General features: G+C 44.9%; 4 non-coding genes and 2 pseudogenes across 4 annotated transcripts; all 6 read left to right on the forward strand.

Annotated features, from left to right (window-relative positions):
* Positions 1-159: 159 nt before the first annotated feature.
* LOC130396172 (5S ribosomal RNA) lies at positions 160-276 on the forward strand (annotated as a pseudogene).
* A 489-nt stretch (positions 277-765) lies between these two features.
* On the forward strand, positions 766-881 carry LOC130396149 (5S ribosomal RNA; annotated as a pseudogene).
* A 508-nt stretch (positions 882-1,389) lies between these two features.
* Positions 1,390-1,506, forward strand: LOC130395833 (5S ribosomal RNA). The gene has a single exon (XR_008898841.1). It is a non-coding gene; the product is annotated as a 5S ribosomal RNA (ribosomal RNA).
* Positions 1,507-2,018: 512 nt separating this feature from the next.
* Positions 2,019-2,138, forward strand: LOC130395801 (5S ribosomal RNA). The gene has a single exon (XR_008898812.1). It is a non-coding gene; the product is annotated as a 5S ribosomal RNA (ribosomal RNA).
* A 1,283-nt stretch (positions 2,139-3,421) lies between these two features.
* Positions 3,422-3,540, forward strand: LOC130395904 (5S ribosomal RNA). Its single transcript, XR_008898901.1, has one exon. It is a non-coding gene; the product is annotated as a 5S ribosomal RNA (ribosomal RNA).
* Positions 3,541-4,042: 502 nt separating this feature from the next.
* LOC130395931 (5S ribosomal RNA) lies at positions 4,043-4,161 on the forward strand. The gene has a single exon (XR_008898920.1). It is a non-coding gene; the product is annotated as a 5S ribosomal RNA (ribosomal RNA).
* The last annotated feature ends 839 nt before the right edge of the window (positions 4,162-5,000 follow it).

Genomic DNA, 5,000 nt, shown 5'->3' on the forward strand with positions numbered 1-5,000 from the left:
ATGTCACAATGATCGTTTACATGGATAAGGAGTCCTACTGAATCAATTACTGCCGTTCATATCTAACTAATGATTGTTTTGTAAAGTGTAACGTCGAGCCTCAGCAGCTTTCCACTCCTTATGTGCACTGTATAAAACCTGGTTTGCGCCGTCCTAATTGCTTACGGCCATACCACGCTGACACGCCCGATCTCGTCTGATCTCGGAAGCTAAGCAGGGTCGGCCTGGTTAGTACTTGGATGGGACACCGCCTGGGGATAACAGGTGCTGTAAGCTTTTTCTTTTCAACTCGAGCTCATAGACTCCTTGGCGTACCGGTGACCTGATGTTACTGCCAAACGCTTTGGAGATTTAAGCAACATACAAAAACGACAACGTCTCAAACTGTTTTTGTGAACATGAGGACAGTATAGTGATAATGCCAGCAGGGAGCACCAGAGAGCTGAACCGACAGTTACATTCTTAAACTTTCACCAACACAAACACCACGCTCACTTCAGATCATGGGAGGACTCAAAAAATCCCACCCATTCTCGACACTTTAACCGTCAACCTTGGTTCAAACATTTAACATCACCGCACACGGAGTGTTTTCAGATAATAATGAATTCAGATGTCACATCGTTTACATGGATAGGAGTCCTACTGAATAATTACTGCCGTTATATCTAACTAATGATGTTTTTGTAAAGTGTAACGTCGCGTCAGCGCTTTCTCACTCCTTATGTGCTACGTATAAAACCTGGTTTTGCTCATGCACTAATTGCTTACGGCCATACAAACCTGTACACGCCCGATCTCGTCTGATCTCGGAAGCTAAGCAGGGTCGGGCCTGGTTACTTGGATGGCAGACCGCCTGGGAATACCAGGTGCTGTATGCAATTTCTTTTTCAACTCGAGCTCATTGACTCCGTGGCGTACCGTGACCTGATGTTTACTGCAAACCGCTTTGGAGGTTTAAGCAACACACAAAACTGACAACGTCTCTCAAACGTTTTTTGTGAAACATGAGGACAGTATAGTGATACTGCCAGCAGGGAGCACCAGAGAGCGAACCGACAGTTGTACATTTCTTAAACTTTCACCAACACAAACACGCACGCTCACTTCAGATCATGGGAGGACGTCAAAAATCACCACCCATTCTCTGACACTTAACCGTTAACCTTGGTTCAAACATTTAACATCACACGCACACGCAGTGTATTTCAGATAATTAATGAATTCAGATGTCACAATGATCGTTCACATGGATAAGGAGTCCTACTGAATCAATTACTGCCGTTTATCTAACTAATGATTGTTTTTGTAAAAGTGTAACGTCGCGCCTCAGCAGCTTTCACTCCTTATGTGCTACTGTATAAAACCTGGTTTTGCGCCTGCACTATTGCTTACGGCCATACCACCCTGACACGCCCGATCTCGTCTGATCTCGGAGCTAAGCAGGGTCGGGCCTGGTTAGTACTTGGATGGCAGACCGCCTGGGAATACCAGGTGCTGTAAGCTATTTCTTTTTTTCAACTCGAGCTCATTCCGCCGTGCATACCGTGACCTACCGACCTGATGTTTACTGCCAACCGTTTGGAGGATTTAAGCAACATACAAAGACTGACACGTCTCTCAAAACTATTTTTGTGAAACATGAGGACAGTATAGTGATACTGCCAGCAGGGCACCAGAGAGCTGAAACAACAGTTGTACATTTCTTAAACTTTCACCAACACAAACACGCACGCTCACTTCAGATCATGGGAGGACGTCAAAAAATCACCACCCATTCTCTGACACTTTAACCGTTAACCTTGGTTCAAACATTTAACATCGCACGCACACGCAGTGTATTTCAGATAATTAATGAATTCAGATGTCACAATGATCGTTTACATGGATAAGGATCCTACTGAACAATTCCTGCCGTTATATCTAACTAATGATTGTTTTTTGTAAAAGTGTAACGTCGAGCCTCAGCGCTTTCTCACTCCTACTGTATAAAACCTGGTTTTGCGCCTGCACTAATTGCTTACGGCCATACCACCCTGAACACGCGCAATCTCGTCTGATCTCGGAAGCTAAGCAGGGTCGGGCCTGGTTAGTACTCGGATGGGAGACCTCCTCAGAAGCCCAGGTTGCTGTAAGTAGTGACGGGTGTCACCAAAAAAAAAAAAAAAAAAACACGCCCGATCTCGTCTGATCTCGGAAGCTAAGCAGGGCCGGGCTGGTTAGTACTTGGATGGGAGACAGCCTGGAATACCAGGTGCTGTAAGCTTTTCCTTTTTCAACTCGAGCTCATTGCCTCCGTGGCTTACCGTGACCTACCGTGACCTGATGTTCACTGCCAACCGCTTTGGAGGATTTAAGCAACATACCAAAACTGACAACGTCTCTCAAAACTGTTTTGTGAAACATGAGGACAGTATAGTGATACTGCCAGCAGGGAGCACCAAGAGCTGAACCGACAGTTGTACATTTCTTAAACTTTCACCAACACAACACGCACGCTCACTTCAGATCATGGGAGGACGTCAAAAAATCACCACCCATTCTCTGACACTTTAACCTTTAACCTTGGTTCAAACATCACCGCACACGCAGTGTATTTCAGATAATTAATGAATGCAGATGTCACATGATCGTTTCATGGATAAGGAGTCCTACTGAATCAATTACTGCCGTTTATATCTAACTAATGATTGTTTTTGTAAAAGTGTAACGTCGAGCCTCTGCAGCTTTCTCACTCCTTATGTGCTACTGCATAAAACCTGGTTTTGCGCCTGCACTAATTGCTTACGGCCATACCACCCTGAACACGCCGATCTCGTCTGATCGGAAGAAGCTAAGCGGGTCGGGACGGTTTGCTTGGATGGGAGACCGCCTGGGAATACCAGGTGCTGTAAGCTTTTCCTTTTTCAACTCGACTATTGCCTCCGTGGCCTACCGTGACCTACCGTGACTTGATGTTTTACTGCCAACCGCTTTGGAGGATTTAAGCAACATACAAAGACTGACAACGTCTCTCAAACTATTTTTGTGAAACATGAGGACAGTATAGTGATACTGCCAGCAGGGAGCACCAGAGAGCTGAAACGACAGTTGTACATTTCTTAAACTTTCACCAACACAAACACGCACGCTCACTTCAGATCATGGGAGGAGTTCAAAAAATCACCACCCATTCTCTGACACTTTAACCGTTAACCTTGGTTCAAACATTTAACATCACACGCACACGCAGTGTATTTCAGATAATTAATGATTCAGATGTCACAATGATCGTTACATGGATAAGGAGTCCTACTGAATCAATTACTGCCGTTTATATCTAACTAATGATTGTTTTTGTAAAAGTGTAACGTCGAGCCTCAGCAGCTTTCTCACTCCTTATGCTACTTGTATAAAACCTGGTTTTGCGCCTGCACTAATTGCTTACGGCCATACCACCCTGAACACGCCCGATCTCGTCTGATCTCGGAAGCTAAGCAGGGTTTGGCCTGGTTAGTACGTGGATGGGAGACCGCCTGGGAATGCCAGATGCAGTAAGCTTTTCTTTTTCAACTCAAGCTCATTGCCTCCGGGCCTACCGTGACCTGATGTTTACTGCCAACCCTTTGGAGGATTTAAGCAACATACAAGACTGACAACGTCTCTCAAAACTATTTTTGTGAAACCCGAGGACAGTATAGTGATACTGCCAGCAGGGAGCACCAGAGAGCTGAAACGACAGTTGTACATTTCTTAAACTTTCACCAACACAAACACGCACACTCACATCAGATCATGGGACGTCAAAAAATCACCACCCATTCTCTGACCCTTTAACCGTTAACCTTGGTTCAAACATTTAACATCACACGCACACGCAGTGTTTTCAGATAATTATGAATTCAGATGTCCATGATCGTTTACATGGATAGGAGTCCTACTGATCAATTACTGCGTTTATATCTAACTATGATTGTTTTGTAAAGTGTAACGTCGAGCCTCAGCAGCTTTCTCACTCCTTATGTGCTAATGTATAAAACCTGGTTTTGCGCCAGCACTATTGCTTAACGGCCATACCACCCTGAACACGCCCGATCTCGTCTGATCTCGGAAGCTAAGATGGGTCGGGCCTGGTTAGTACTTGGATGGGAGACCGCCTGGGAATACCAGGTGCAGTAAGCTTTTTCTTTTTCAACTCGAGCTCATTGCCTCCTGGCCTACCGTGACCTGATGTTACTGCCAACCGCTTTGGAGGATTTAAGCAACATACAAAGACTGACAACGTCTCTCAAAACTATTTTTGTGAAACATGAGGACAGTATAGTGATACTGCCAGCAGGGATCACCAGAGAGCTGAAACGACAGTTGTACATTTCTTAAACTTTCACCAACACAAACCGCACGTCACTTCAGATCATGGGAGACGTCAAAAAATCACCCCCATTCTCTGACCCTTTAACCGTTAACCTTGGTTCAAACATTTAACATCACACGCACACGCAGTGTATTGCAGATAATTAATGAATTCAGATGTCACAATGATCGTTTACATGGATAAGGAGTCCTACTGAATCAATTACTGCCGTTTATATCTAACTAATGATTGTTTTTGTAAAAGTGTAACGTCGAGCCTCAGCAGGTTTCTCACTCCTTATGTGCTACTGTATAAAACCTGGTTTTGCGCCAGCACTATTTGCTTACGGCCATACCACCCTGAACACGCCTCTCTCGTCTGATCTCGGAAGCTAAAGCGGGTCGGCCTGGTTAGTATTTGGATGGGAGACCGCCTGGGAATACCCAGGTGCAGTAAGCTTTTTCTTTTTCAACTCGAGCTCATTGCCTCCGTGGCCTACCGTGACCTGATGTTTACTGCCAACCGCTTTGGAGGATTTAAGCAACATACAAAGACTGACAACGTCTCTCAAACTATTTTTGTGAAACCGAGGACAGTATAGTGATACTGCCAGCAGGGAGCACCAGAGAGCTGAAACGACAGTTGTACATTTCTTAAACTTTCACCA

This window comes from Gadus chalcogrammus, chromosome 12 (genome assembly GCF_026213295.1).
Source record: "Gadus chalcogrammus isolate NIFS_2021 chromosome 12, NIFS_Gcha_1.0, whole genome shotgun sequence".
Classification (NCBI taxonomy): Eukaryota; Metazoa; Chordata; class Actinopteri; order Gadiformes; family Gadidae; genus Gadus; species Gadus chalcogrammus.